The 15627-nt window shown below is 41.7% G+C and overlaps 1 protein-coding gene across 1 annotated transcript in view; it reads right to left on the bottom strand.

The window, feature by feature from the left end:
- The window catches only part of lrfn1 (leucine rich repeat and fibronectin type III domain containing 1), a 135876-nt gene extending 124214 nt beyond the window's left edge, over positions 1-11662 (bottom strand). Inside the window, exon 1 of the mRNA XM_076735761.1 lies at positions 10460-11662. The gene's annotated coding sequence lies outside the window, so the exon portion shown is untranslated. The remainder of the gene's footprint in view (positions 1-10459) is intronic.
- Between the last annotated feature and the right edge of the window lie 3965 nt (positions 11663-15627).

Genomic DNA, 15627 nt, shown 5'->3' with positions numbered 1-15627 from the left:
AAGGATCTATTTAATCTATGGATGCTTTATTAAAAAAGGGAAAGGTGACAGAGGCCAAGCTTAGTCAATAATTGTTGCGTATGAGATTCAAATCTTGCCTCACTGCTGAGCTCAAGCATGGAAATCCTGGCAAATCTTAGCTGCCTTTGGTTAGGAGGATTAATAATTAGAGATACTGACAGCAATATGTTCTCGAACTTAATGTCACATCATCTCTGCAGTGTGGTCTTGGACACTTTCGGTAAGATTTGTGTACATGAATAAGAATTTCCTAAAGCTATGAAAACTAAAGAGGCAGTTCTCTAATGTTTGAAATGACAGTTTCTTAAGTCACTTGTTATGAATAATTTGCTGAAGAATGAGACATCGGACTTGCTGAATATATAAAGAAATGTGACAGAGGTATCTGCATTTATACCTATAAATGACACTTATTATGTCCTGTGATATCCATCTAAAGGTAAGTACTACAGTCCATCTAAAGTTTTACTCTGTTCTACCGGTAGAGTTGACATTTAAGGGTAGAGATGAAACACTTAGTTTAACTAATTAGCAACAATCACATCTGATCTCTGGTTCTCACTTCTAAAATGTGAGAATTTGCGGTTTTGTATCATATTAAATTGTGTGTATTTGGGTTTTGGACTGCTGATTGAAAAGACCACTGATGAGTTCAAGACTCTGGGAAAACATGATGGACGTTTTTCAATGCTTTTCTCACCTTTTACAGACAAAACAATTGATGAAGTAGTCAAAACAATAATTGGCAGATTAATCAGTGAAAAGAATCATTAGCTGCAGCCCTGCTAGAAGCAATCTGGAAATACTTCATCGACAGGAAACCTCCCTGTATTAATTAATTCACCTCAGTAAAAGTACATGTTAAATAAAGCAGTAAAATGTACTGCAGCACCAAAGGTAAAAGCTCTCACTCTGAACCCTCTGGACTCTCAACAGTGGTGATTTAAGTGTCTGTTTTAAAGGTTTGTACCATCAGCCAAATGTAGCCCACAGCAAGTTCAATATTTCCCTTTGAAATGTAGTTTAATATACATTCATGCAGAATGGTAAACCAAAGATCAAGTGCACTGGCACTGGCCTTTACAGTAAATCAGTAAACATACTTCCCACCTCCACTAAGGTGACTGATATATGAAGCTCTGCAGACTAAGCCTGGACTCCTCAACCATCCGTCCATCCAAACATCCAGGAGGAGGCTGACACGCTTTATGAATGTCTTACATCACTAATCTTGGCCACCATAAATGAGGCCCTTTTAGTCAACAGACACCCAGATCACAACGACTACAGCCGGTCATCATCTATCAAGTCTCTCGATACAGAAAGTAGTTTGTCAGTGCGATCTAATGACCTGATCTTGCTGAAGCTCGTCAAAGAGCGTCATCAATAACTGTAAGCATCGATGGCTCTGAAAGGCCAAAAGCACGCAGCTATTCCCTGTTGGAGGACTATCACTCCTTAATGAGATTACCACTTTACATAGCTGGACACGTTTGTTTGCTGGTTTGCTACAAAGTGTATTGATGTTAGTATCAAACCATAAAGCCTTCATATCATTTCACATCTCAGCGCCGCTCATATGAGCATGATATACAGCTGACCTTCTACTGGGCACTGTTTTCTCTGACATGAGTTTGGTTGGCATGTCTCAATGCTTCTTGACAGACAGGTTTGCTGAGGGCTGAGGCTGTTACGCCATCGCTGTTTTTTCTTTCAACAGCAGCATTTGAGACTGTATAGCTTTTGTTTTGCCAGTTCATATCTCGTTGAAGTCAATGTCACCGACCTGCCCTCAGTGCAGGCCCTTACAGATGAATGTCTACATCACAATAGAATCAGTCAAGAGCATGGCATGCTAAACCACTCATCCTTCAGCTGATTCCTCTTATATAAGCAGCCAGTTTAGAAAATGGGCAGTTTGGAAAGAAAAGCAAAAACAGAGCTGTGGGTTAATTGGACGCTGGAGAGAGATTTCCACTTTTAAGATCGCAGTCTACTGGGTGAAGTATTACCTTTGCAATGGATGGCACCTGCACGTGTTTAATGGAGGAAAACCCTAATTTCTTTAAAAAATTCACAACTCACTCATTAGCATTTACATTTATGCATCTGGCAGACAGGCTTATCCAGAGCGACTCAGAGCACTGTTCGCTTTTCCTAATTAAGACAACAGCATCAACTGAAGACATTTGGCAGCGACCTGATCATCTCGGCTCTCGGCTGACCAGAACTGATGGATTTCCATTTATGTAGGACACAACAGGCAGACACACTTCACTTACTGCGATATAAGACACTGTCTTTACTGGAGAAAATGCGGATCAAAGTGCACACATTGTTAGCGTGGCAGTTTGCTTGCACTGAATGATAAAATAGTACTGTGTGTTGCATTGTTCTCTATATCAAATAGGCTTTCCGCAAGCTTTATGTGCATGTAAGGCACAGAGGTTCTGCCATTGCAGTCTATTATAGCCCATATTTGGCTGAAGCTGCATTGTGACTTGGCAGTATTGCGTGCACTCGAGCCCCTTCACACGAGGCTCTGCTCCAAAGGAAATAAAGATAGTTTTTGGGATATTGTCAGTGCCCCCCTAAAGGACAAGAGCATCTTCAAAAAGGTTTTGACAGAAATCCTCTTTGAGGCACTCAGTGTTTTTTTCTTTCTTCACATTTTCAGCGGCGTCACTGTTCGCTGTGTGGAAAATGGTGTAACGCCGGGGTTTTAATCACTGCACATTGTAGTGTTGAACACAATTAGACGCCAAATGTCTTGTCATTTAGCATTTGTCTTATAGATGTTTTTATGTCAACTTTCTCCTTGGTTGATCCCATCACTGGCTAAAGCAGGGTCTGGTAATATGTACAAATTGGCCAATGAGCCCAGAAAATCAGATAACAAAGAATAGGTTTAAGAGACAGTGACACCAAGGACAGACACACGTTTTGGGCATTTGGAGACATTATTCGGGACAATAGAAACTATTAAATACATTCTGCTAAAATAAAGACAAAAAAGTTAAATCCCGAATTTTAAGACAATTATACTGTAAGTATGTAATGTTTTCACTCTGGGAATGTGACAAAATTAAGCAAACTTAACACTTAAAAACATTACATTTTGGAGTGTTCTGCTGATCTACACAACAGAGCAGCAGCAAAAAGTATGAAACTTTTACAAAGACATTTTGCTTTCTTTTTGTCACGTTTAAAGTTTTGGTGGTGGCATTTTTAAGTCACACTTTATCACATATCGTATCACACTGTTAGTCAAAAAAGGTAGTGTTGGCGTCTCTTGCTCTAACTGCAAAATCAGTGCACTAAGACTTGTATATAGTATATACCGTAGACAATCAGTATGAAGTGTGGAAATGGGACACAAGTTTTATGCTGTGGTGCCTTGAGTTGACTTGTATGGATGCATGTATGGATGGATAGATGGATGGATGGATGGATCGATGGATACACACATTAGATGGATGGCTGGAAACATAGATGAAATCACATTGGCACAGTCATCGAAAGCACTGTGAATGGGTCACCCTGAAAAGACGCTCTAGTTGTATCATGTATTTTATGCTAATGTATGCTATACACACCCATTGAATGCATGCAACACATGAAAATTTTATGTACTGCAGGATTTATGCAGCTTACTAAACAGTCAGTCATTGTGTGTACACACAGGAGTTCCTGGGCACAATCCAGGGATACAAAAATCACCCCCCCCCCCCTCCAAAAAAAGCAGCCCATAAATATCACCAAAATGAAGTATTACTGAAATCAACTCACTGCTTGAAACAGTACATCAGTAACAGGTCCTGTAATTAATAGCTAAACATTAGCGAACAATTTGGAAACAAGCTTAGAGACATCCAGTAGATGTTGATCTGAGGGAAAGATTTTCTGAACCAGCTCTGTGTCAGCAAGAAATCCTCCCTGCTCAAGTGTCCTGCTGCTCATGTATGTGTAATAATATGCTGATCGATGTGTTATACTGCCTACTGAAGAAAAGCACAGCCAAACAGACCACACTGCACAAACTCTTCATGAAGCAGGTTATCAGCAGTCTTTTGACAAGCAATTTTTCTTAATTTCACATTAACATCGGCGAAGAAAATCAAAGACAGAATCAAACACTGTTTGTACCACATGCATTGTACCTGCAGTGACCATAATGAAGAGGTTCTACATCCATTATTCGGAGAAAACGCTGATCAATAATAATTTGTGCTACATTTCTTGAGAGACTGTTCTTAGCTGTACCTGAACTACTCCGAGGAGCTCAGTATTTCAGAGTTATAAAGTTCTCAAAGGTGCCAAAGACGAACAGAAATAATCTGTTTCTTTACACTCAGACAGTGCACCACACCTTGACAAAAACCTGCTCGTTGTCTTTGCTGCAAAAAAGCCCCAGGCAGTAAATTATCAGATTCTGTCTGGTGTGCATATTACATAAATATCAAATAACACATGCACCAAAGCCTGCAACAAAGTAGAACTTATTTCATGGATTTGGGCCAGTTGCGTGGCTCTTTTGCTGCTGCTGTGTCTTTGAAGCCCCTTAAGCTGTGAGTTTTTGTGATGATCAAGGATGATCAAGTCTCGTTAGACTATTATCAATGCAGCAGTGGTCCTCCGATGAAGTTCTCCTCACGGATATAGGGAGACTATTGGGGGAGATTTAATCAAGGTGAGTTGAATTTTTCCATTATCGTTTATCATTAATATGCCTGATTGTGAATGTGTCAGAACTGATCATGCTCCTTCATTAAGTATTAATATATTAGGACATATTAGCATGGAAAAAATACTATTAAAAAAATGATCAGATTAATCTTCCCTTTTATGTTATAAAAGACATGCTCATCATTAAACGGGATAACTGAAATATATCCAGTTCCCATAACTTTCCTGGAACAACACGCAGATAAAAATATGGTCAGTGACAAGATATTCACAGACTTTTAGTTTTTGCACTGTGGGTGCTAGATTATGCATGCGTCTCTATTAAAGCCAGACATTCAACCAAACAGAGAAAACAGAATGTGAAGGTTGAGGCTCTTAACCATTCACTTCACTAGAATAGTTAATGCTTCTGCAGTCTTCCAGCCTTTAATAGGCAGCAGAGTTAGACATCTCCAATGAGGCTGGTGCAGTCTGATGAAGAGCGCCCCATACAAGTTTCTGACAAACAAATCAATATGTGAGGACAGAATGATCTCTCATCGCAGTGGCATATTCAGCAAGAGTAATTCATGAAGGCATCATCTTTTTCCTAATGTCTCAGTCAGAGAATGAATAGTGGATTAAAAGCATTACATTTTGTCCAATACTTCTCAGTTCAGAGAAGAAAGTCTTAATAGGACTAGTAAGACCTGTGGAGGAAAGCGCTGCACAATAATATATTGTTCTAATGCATTATTTAATGAGACTGTGGGGAAGATAGTGTTTGTGTGCATTTCAAATTCTGTATGAGAGCATGTAGCTCTCTTAATTGGCTTTCTCAAGAGAACCAAAGGGAAATGCTGTTCTGGCAGAAGGTATTGATCAATATGACCAGATACAGCTACTGAAAGCATGATCTGAATCAATGTCACCTTCAGGTAAACAGTAGAAGACTAGAAGCTGCAGTGGAAGTTTGCTATCATGCTCCACTCGGCCGTTGTTTCTTGTTTACGTAATGATATCATATCACTTTATTTAAATGGCCACCTAAAGGTTCTGACATACAGTGTGAGGAACAGCAGTTCAAGCTGCCGCAGTTGCACGATGTCTGCGCACCCGTGGTTCTTGAGGAACACAGATGCCACCAATAATATTCCTATCTGAGTCAACAGAAGGAATGGACAACTGGCTGGTCTCATGCAATAGATCATGGGTACACAATGTGTTGCTCCTCTGCAGTTTAAATGCCATATGCTCTACAGGCTTTCCCAATTGAATTGTGATGTCAGGACTCTAGCTAGTCTTGACAGGTTGAATATGGTATGTTAGGATTATGATGGCAGTGTACCACTGGGCTCAGCTGGGTGTTCAATATCATTCCACATCCTTCACAGTATTCCTGAATGAATTAGCTCTGTAACCTCCATATGGATCTTTATGTGGATCTATATCCCTCTTTCAGACTGCTAGTCTCTAGAAAGGCCTCGCCACAGCTTCCGCTGGTAGCCCCCTACACCGAGCTCCCATTGTGCATTCTGGTCACAGCCTATTGCTCCATTTTACATGAGACACTCATCATGTGGCGCCGAGCAGGTCAGTCTTTAAGCAGCAGTGCTCCTTGCGCTCCCCCGTTTTATCAGTCATTGTCAGGAACAAACAACGACCACCATGGTTAACAGGCAATGCTCCAAGCACACGTTCATGATCTGTGGCAATAAATGACAGTTTTCCTTTTTCAGATGTGCGGCTCAGATGTTAGGGGCTAAAAGCCTCCAAGATAAAAGGAGCCATGCAGCAATTTCCAACGGTCACATTGTCAGAACACCAATGTTCTCCAGACTTACAAAACCATGACCAAAAATGATCTAATCCATCTACCCAGTTTCTTCACTTTTCAATTATATTTTTGGATGGATTTGGGGAGTTTTCTGCTGCTTGGCTTTAAATGCAGTTGTGGACAGTTAGATTCATCACTATTTATTGACTGGACATTTGCAAACAAGTATTTCTAGTGACATACACAACAGTGCAAGTCATTTACGACAAATAACGTAGCTCACTCATCACTTTTCAACACTGTTGGCCCTGTGCTGTCACACGGGGTAGCAGCCTATCCCAGCATGCAATGAGCAAGTGCCAAAGTACTCTGGACATGTCAGAGGTGTAAGGGCTAATACCTTCAAACAGACAACACAAAGTTTCCATCCCACATAGCATGCACATCTTTGGACTGTGCGTGGCATTATTATAGCCTGGTTCCCTCACACATGCACACTAGCAATCTGAGTTAATGAATGCATTCAAACCCATGAAACTCCTGCTGTGAGGCAACATCATTCCCAACACGCTGAACAAAACACATGCACCAACACCACAACCATTGTTATGTAATTCTTACTGATGAGTAAGAAGAAGCACTTTCTGAACTGGATAATCTATACACACTGTATCAAATATATCACACAAATGATCAATAGCGGTGTTTATGACTGTAAAATATCACTGCAGTAACCTTTTAGTGCAATATTTTAGTGCTGCTGCCTTTTGCTCCTATTGAAATTCATGATGCAGCAAAGTTGGAAAATGTTTTATGCCTCTTGAGGCCTGCATGTTATTTACCTGTGTTTCCTCCTGTGTTGAGTGCTAGGGGTGCACCACTGCGTTTTTCTGTCACTTTGTTACTCGCTAACCTTAAAAAATAAATTCCAAGGGTAGCTCGACTTTAATTGCTTCAGTGCTTTGGTGGCTACCCCTTTGATCTTTTTGGCTAGTTGTAATTACGCTATTCCTCAAATTTTTTCATGCATCTTGAGCACTAAATAACTTGACTTGCCTTGGGAGAAACATCCATCTCATTCTGTCGACTGATAACAACTTAATTGGTATTTACTTTTTCCTTTCTTAACTGGTTCTGCGTGCAGAGTCCAGAACTCAAAGAATTAAGATGTGCACTTACTGACATCACTTTTGCAATGTAATATCCTTTGATCCTTTGTCGTTTTATTTCCTTTTCTACAAAGGCAGCCTTAAAAGATATTTATTAAAGTGGAAAATTCATTCACAGAACAAGAACACTGGCCTTTCTCAGTTTCAACAACATACTTTTCTTTAATGTTGGCATCAGACTCCTATCTCTGCACCTCCAACCCTGCACATATTACTGTGATGTTGAACACAAATGTCTACAGGAAAATCATGCATGCCAGAAGTCAGTTACTGCATATGGTTTTGACATTTGGGTTATCTTAGAATGGCATGAAAAAAGTCATCTTTGGATCAAATAAGTGCATTTTGCAAATGTCAGTCAGCATGGCTCACTGTAAACGGCTATTTCAATCTGCCTTGTACACAGAACAAAAACAGGTTTACACAATCTGTTATGAAGTCTTTCATCCTCCCAAATACAGATCAATAGCTTGTGCTTGCAGTTATTCTCTCATTCCTGCAGTGGCTGATAACCCTCTACTGGTCCCGATTTCATAATGCTAACACATGACACCAGCACCACAAGCAGCTGCTGTAACACAATGCAACAGAATGGCAAGGAGGAGAGACCCCATTAATCTCACCCCACGGATCGTATACAGCAACCTAGAAAGCAGACATCTCCGCACACATGCCATTGTCACTATCTTTTTATGCATTACCTGCTGAGACATGAATTTGTTCTGCAGTCGTCGCCCGCCTGCAGTAGAATTGCTAAACATGGAAGTGCTGGCAATAATGCATGATAATGATAATGACCATCCTGCCTGATTTCATTAGGCAAACACATGACAGCAAGCGCTCTGAGCTTCTGCTGTAACATCCTGCAACACACTGACAAGCCAAAGACCTGATAATCACCACTTGCAACACACACAGCTAATAAAAAAGACATCTAAATACATAAGAGCACTGCTGCATGCACTGCTAATTCAAATTACAAATCCAATAAGGCTCAAGGGTATCAACCCTCCTAAGAAAAAACCTCATTAACCCCTATTTTTAGGGGTCTTTTCAAGTCCCTTATGTTCAAACCTGTATGATGCACAGCTTTAACCAAACATAATTTCAATTTGCTCCATTCACTCACAGTCACACACACAGGGTTCAGCTTTTACTGAAACACTTCACAATAGCAGTGAGCCAAGCCCCTGAGCTAGCTGCTTGTGCTTGCTTTTTTTTCACCATAAAAGCCTAATATGACGTGGACAGTATGTTTCTTTTTTTTTTTTCTTTTTTAATTTCTCTAAGACATAGGAGGCATCTGTCACAATATGGAACAATGCCAAGACCCTGTGACCACTTGCATTTATCATTTTGCTGCATAATTTCAGGAGACAGCTGCAAAGAGGTCGTGCTCTGCCATGTAGGAACATACGTACAGTCCTAAGGCTCACGAAGAGTAAAGGAGGGTGTATACAGTAGATGCAGCTGGTAGTCACTGTTTTCCAATACCACTGCAAGCTGCAGCAACACTCACTGCTGCACGCCCTGATGTAGCAACACAGCTGGCCAGTGCCTGCATCTTCCCCAGGGGATGTCTTGGAAGGTGTTATGCAGATAAAGCAGAGCTATATGAGGGATGTTCTCTTGACTTCGGTGTAAGCATATTGACATCTAACCCCAGCTCAATCTAATAGATTTACAGCCTCGCCACCTCCACGGAGGCACTCTGGACCCTCACGTCTCCCTTCTGTTGTTGCTGACGTCCTGTGGTGATGAACAGATATTTCCAAAGACCAGACACTGACCTCTCTGACCCTGCCCGCCAAAATTAGAAGAGCTGGAGTGTAACAAACTTCCTCCAAATGCTGAGTTGAATCTGAGTAGGCTGAGCTTATTGAGTAACTGGAAAATGATGAGCGGGGCTAAAAATTCCAGCTGCAGACATAATTGCCAGCATTCACTCACAGTGCCCATGAGATCATTATCATGCTGCATCAGTGCTCCTGTGTCCCTTTATCATCTGTAAACATGCTTAGCTGATTGTCAGGAATAAAGGTGATGTGCAGCCCTCGAACTCACAGTGCACACACACACTGCTGAGGCCTCAACTCACAAACAAATGAATCATCAGCCTTTTAAACTCAAGCAAAAAAGGGACACTATCAAGTTTTCCTCATCATGCAAACTGTGTTCTGCCTCAAGAACCAGCGCACCGTTTCCTTGATGGGAAAAATCAGTGCTGCTGCTAATTTATGAAAAGTCTTGGTCTCTGCGTCGTGCTGATGCAGACACGCCCGGACTGTTTCCACATGCACTCTCCAGTCTCTGGGAATTCAACTCATGTGTCACGGCTTAACCATCTTCATTGCACAGTTTGGGAGCCACAGTACAGCTTCCAATGACGGGGCTGGTTTTTTTTTTTGGGGGGGGGGGGGGGGGCGTCGGACAACCCTCTAACAGAACCAACACTATCAATGTAACTGCTCCCCCACGTGAGGACTGAATATTTCAAGTAGCCTGAACAAATCTCTGCGAGACGGACATCATGTTATCCAAAAGACTACTGAATGGCTGCCTTTAAAGTAGAGCAAAGATGCACATTATGCAAGCAAGACAGAGAAACAGATCCTGCTTAGATAGATAGATAGATAGATAGATAGATAGATAGATAGATAGATCATGTTTCAGGCCTGCTGTTTTACATTTAGTAGTTTACACTATCAATGCAGCACACCACATATTTGGAGCCTGTTCAGCTTCTCAGAGGCACAGATGTATCACACATGCATCAGGAGTGCAAAGTCCATTGCACATTTCTCACCAAGTCTGCCAAGTGACTTACCAGAAGTGAGACTAATAAAGCAAATGCCGAGACGTTGATCCTACTGCACATGATTTCCTCGTCTCGTTGGAAAAAATCTCAGCCGGTGACGGGAGTTCATTTATTCCATATTCACGCGTAAAGCCTTCTCATTAGGCTGGCATGGGTTTGTGGTGAGAAATCCAGCGGACGTGATGAGCGACAATCTGAAGTGTCATCAGCAACAGCCGGCGGGCTATCTCCCGATTACCTGCGTCGGGTTAAAAACCCCACCTTAAATCCCAATACGATCCGATCGAGGCGTTAAGGCGGAAAACGCGAAGCCGAAATCCCCCCCAAAAAATCCAAAAGCTCGGGAGAGTCCGAGGCTCGCGTCCGAGCCGCGTTCAAGGGGGTTAAAGCGTCAGGACGTGGTCGTATCAAGTCCCCCGCGTACGGGTTTGTGACAGGAACACGGTGGATTCAATTTAATAAACCTCACGCTTGTTATGAATTGCAGTGCAGATGGTGTCAGGACGGAAAACTGCAGTCCGGGGCTCTTTCCGAAGCGATGGGTTGCGCTCTTGGCGAGAAAAAAAAAGCCTCTGACGGTTGAAGGTTGGCGTCAAATTCAAGCTTCAAGTCCGTCAAAAAAAAATCACGAAGGTCGAAAACTCTCCTTCGTCACCAGTTTCCCAGTAACTACAGCACTACAGCGCCTGTTTCACACGCAGTTGTTTGCCATTACTGAAGCCATTTGTTGTCATAACTTCCCCTGTCTGAAGCGCAATGAAGGAATCCCACCCATGCGCTGACACCGAGGTGATTTTTTTCTTTCTTCTCTAATACTGTGCGTACCCATGCGAACAATTAGTTTTCATACACGACTTGGTCTGTCCGTTCCTTCAACATAGCAATGCGGTCGATTTCTCTCCGGCAGGGATGTGGTAAGAAACCTTGCTGTGTCCTGGAGAACAGGCAGCCGGAAAATGCGCCTCTACTCCTCCGTCTGCGTAATATGAGCCCGATATAAATGAATACATGTTGTCACGCCATGATGTCTGAAGCAGAGCAGAGCCAAGTGGCCGGTGGACAAATTCTTGCTATCAGAGGAAAACGACTGACACCTTTCATGGCCAGTGCAGCACTGCAGCAATGTGATGTCATTTGGGCTGCATTTAAAGCATATCCAAACTGAGAGTTTCTTTTTCTGTGGTGAAGAGGGGGAAAAAATGTTCGGTGGGTTCAAGCAGGGAGAGGAGGCGCTATGAGGTGTTTGTGATACTCCGGGATGGGCTGGTGGCTCACGGTCCAGCACAAGATGCTGCAAGGGTGGGGAGGGAGGTGGATGGAGGTGGCGTGTTGGGTCATTGCTGCACTTTCAAAAATCACATTCACGCCCCTGAAGGCGTCAGACGCGTTTACTGCTTTGTGTTCGGGCTGGGATGAATACGCTCTTATCCTCTCATCCTTCTCGATCTTCAGTGTCCACGATGATAAAGCAGAGGCACAAATAACTTGAACACCCACATGTATCAGACAGCACCTCATGCTTCCCTTTGCCGTGGGACAAGAGTACTCCTCTTGGCCCAGATCAATGGAAATGGGATATCCAGCATATAGAGAAATGAACATGAATATCCTCCCACCATAAAGAAAACAATGGGTAATCCTCTCAGAGTTGCTGAAGAAAGCCAGAGACAGACCATCCTTCATCATTCTGTGCAATACGCCTCTAAGAAGAGGATAACATGTCTTTTTTTGTGTTGTTTTTTGTGCATATTCATCCCCGAGTGCTTTGTCTGCTTGCATGGAGGCCACAGGACACGTGCAGAGAAAAGAAATTCTGTTGGACTTGACAAATCCTGTCAAATCTGATTCAACTGCAGGAGCGTCACACATATTGCGCTGCTATGCATTGCACTGTATATAAACTGGTGGATATCAGAGACCCCAGACATGCAGAGAGAGTCAGGAAAGTCTGACTTCACCTTTAAAGTGCAGTTGATTTAAGAGCAATATGCCTGCTGTGAGCTGAATTAATTAGCCAGAAAAAGTAGCTCATCACATAAGAAAATTTAAGATACAATGAAGACGTCACATATAACAGGTCCCAAATATAAGACTATAATAATGTTGGAATGTTAAGAAATAAAAGTACCATAAATAAAAAGGTTAGTGCTCATTAAAGAGTACTACAGGCACACTTTATGTGCTTAAAAAGAAAATTAGAATAATAATAAATCTTTGCAGGATTTTTTCACTTTCATATTGTTTTACAAATACACCCTCTTACCACTGCGGCTGTAAATCTCACATCATCTGAGTTTCACTGCTGCAACATGACAGGTGTCGCAATTATCTGATATGCAACTCTTGGTACAATAGCAGCAGCCTGTTGTAATTAAAGGCCAGTTCATAATGGGTGGAGCACCTCCGGGGCATTTTAAATGAGATGTGACACAAACTCATTTGCGTAGACTCATGCACTTGTAAATCACACTTCCTGTTTCCAAAACCAATAATTCTATCAAAAAAGTGCTACTTAATTGTAGCTTAACAAATATTCACCACAGGTATCTTGTTGAGAGCAGGTGAATTTACATTCAAATGCACTCTTAAACTAGTTTTGTGCTTTTTGAACAGACACCAATCCTCCAGAACTTCATTGTGCCGCAGAACGTGCTGCAGAACTTCAGCTTCATTATGTGAGTGCTGTGAGACCCGATCTGAATGAGCATGTTTGTTCATGTGGTGGGTGAGCGCATAGGACGCATGCAGCGAATACTGATGGAAATTGAAAAAGAGCCATGAAGGAAGCCAATCTGCTATTTATATCAGGCTGCACTCTATGGTGGAAAAAACTCCCTCTCAAAGTAATGCACTGTAAAAGTGATTGATTAGTGTGATATTGAGAGATTGTCCGTTTTAACTGTCTTCACTCGCCAAAGCGATGACATTACTGCATGCTAGTCTTTGAAAGCATAATAGCGGATTAGGTCAGTGTGATCCATCCACTCTAATGAGGAAACTTACCATTCGCTAAAGTGCCAAATATAAGAGGGAGGTCAGCACTCAGATCCAGTGCACACCACCCAGCCGCTGATGTCCTCAAAGGGTCTGCTTGATGACCTGGAACACATTACGCACTGAGTTTGCCCAATTTAGGTTCAGGTGTGCACAGTCTTTGTATGCTTCCACACGTCAAAAATGCCATTTTTGACACAACACAGTTGCCCTTGACGCTGTTTTTACAAATTGCTCAGATCAATTTCCATTAAGGGCAGTGAAATTCCCAATTTCTTCTCCCTGGCTGAGCCCAAAGGACCTATAATGCGACGCTCCATCAATTTGTGTCAGTGAATGGTCTCGCATGTGTGCACACTTTGAATTGGGATTAGAATTAGTGCAGTGACAGAGACAATAAAATGCTGTCTTCAGGAACAGCGACATCATTACAGCATATACAGTGCCCTACAGTGGATTACAGCAGTCTTGTTTACACCGTTAAATTACCGTGTACATTAGCACTCTCTCTCACGTTGAAAAAAGTTTCCCTTAATGTGCTTTAAACTCTGCATCTTACCATCGAATGCGGAAGCACTGTAAATGTGATTTCCACGATAAGGCTCCCTAATTGACATATCAGTGTAGCTTCTTTTTTTTTTAACAGGTAAGTGTAGGAAGCTGAATGCTTCAGCTGATGTCAGCCAGCATGGGGTTCATACAGTATGCGTGTGTATATGTGCCTCTTTGATTCAAGACGGCTTGTCCTAATCAAAAGAAAATGATGCAAAACTCAAAAGAAGAGCGTTCTTCCACTGGGTTACCATTAAATTACATGTATATTTTACAGCAAACCACGCTAACTGTTGGCTAAACATAAAAGTCAGGTCACTCTAATGGCACCTGTGTCACAAAGGTTATGCATCGTTCCACTGCTGCCACTTACTCAAAGTAGATACAGTCATGCTTTGGTGTTTGATATGTACTGTACGTCAGCCCGCGCTCCGCTAAATAACACAAGTGCTACCTGGACTTTGACTCCAGGTATTGAGCTTTAAGGGCTCTTCAGTATGTCCTTGTATGGAAAATCTTAAAAGTAGACACGGGCCATCTCACAAGTGATGCCCTGAGTTCGTCTTTGTGTCTGAAGGTATGAAACAGCTCCTGCTGCTCGTTAGGAAGAAAAGGCAAAGCTTGCAGTGTACAGACCAACATGCTTTAGCTGCAAGAGCTTTCACCAGTGTTACAAGATAACATATATAATTAATACTCAGGGGCATCTAAAATAGCTACTTAGATGGCAGTATTTAAAAACATTAAAAATGATATCACCAAGTGTAATAAAGGATGTGACACTGTACTATATTAAAACAGCTAGAGGATATGTTTAAATATCAGGTCCCCATTTATTCATTGTGGGTGTAGACTTTTAAAAAGGAGAGATCCAAAAGGTCTCTCTTTTTCTTTCTTTTCTAATGAAATTTAAATCACCTCCTCCTGGACCAAGAGACACCTTCTCAATGGCAATAAAAGAAAAAGCAGACATGGGATGTCTGGCCCCTTTAAAGCGGCTTTCTACATGATTTTCGACATCTTTTCTTTTAATGGAGCTCCTGCAGTAATTCAGTATTTCAAAGAGCACTCTGTTTCCACGGGAGCATGAAATCATCCATCACATCTGTTGTTTTACAGCTGATGACTCTCTGCATGCCTTCAATCTACAAGTCAGAAAAGTATTCTGTATTTCTTGTGTATGGTCAATTAAGGCTGTAGACATCTTGGATATCGCTGAATATTGTTGACTGCCAATTATCATGTGACCCAGATGAAGGCTGAGTGACATCAAAGATGTGTCTGTTATTTTTCAAGAGCAGCAGGAATTTTGATGTTGAACTTTTGGAGGAGCTGCAAGTTTTGTGACAGATGTGTTTTTAGCCTTTGAACATAAAGATACATGTCAGTTCTTACTTACTACTGACAGCAAGCGAGAATTCATGAAAGTAAACTTATACATCAGAGTGAAAAATACAAAATCCACATTTCACTGAGGTGTAACAACAATATGCATACTTTGGTAGGACTGCAATCTGTAACAGAGAGATCGGCAGCAGCAGTGCCGCTATCACAATTTCAGGATAATAATCTCAACAGTGTCACAGCGGTATTTTCCTTTTATACATTCAAAGCTGCATTAATTGATTTTT

This window comes from Chaetodon auriga, chromosome 7 (genome assembly GCF_051107435.1).
Source record: "Chaetodon auriga isolate fChaAug3 chromosome 7, fChaAug3.hap1, whole genome shotgun sequence".
In the NCBI taxonomy this organism is placed as follows: domain Eukaryota; kingdom Metazoa; phylum Chordata; class Actinopteri; order Chaetodontiformes; family Chaetodontidae; genus Chaetodon; species Chaetodon auriga.
Note: the sequence above shows the minus strand (reverse complement) of the source record. Positions and strands in the feature narration are given on the sequence as shown.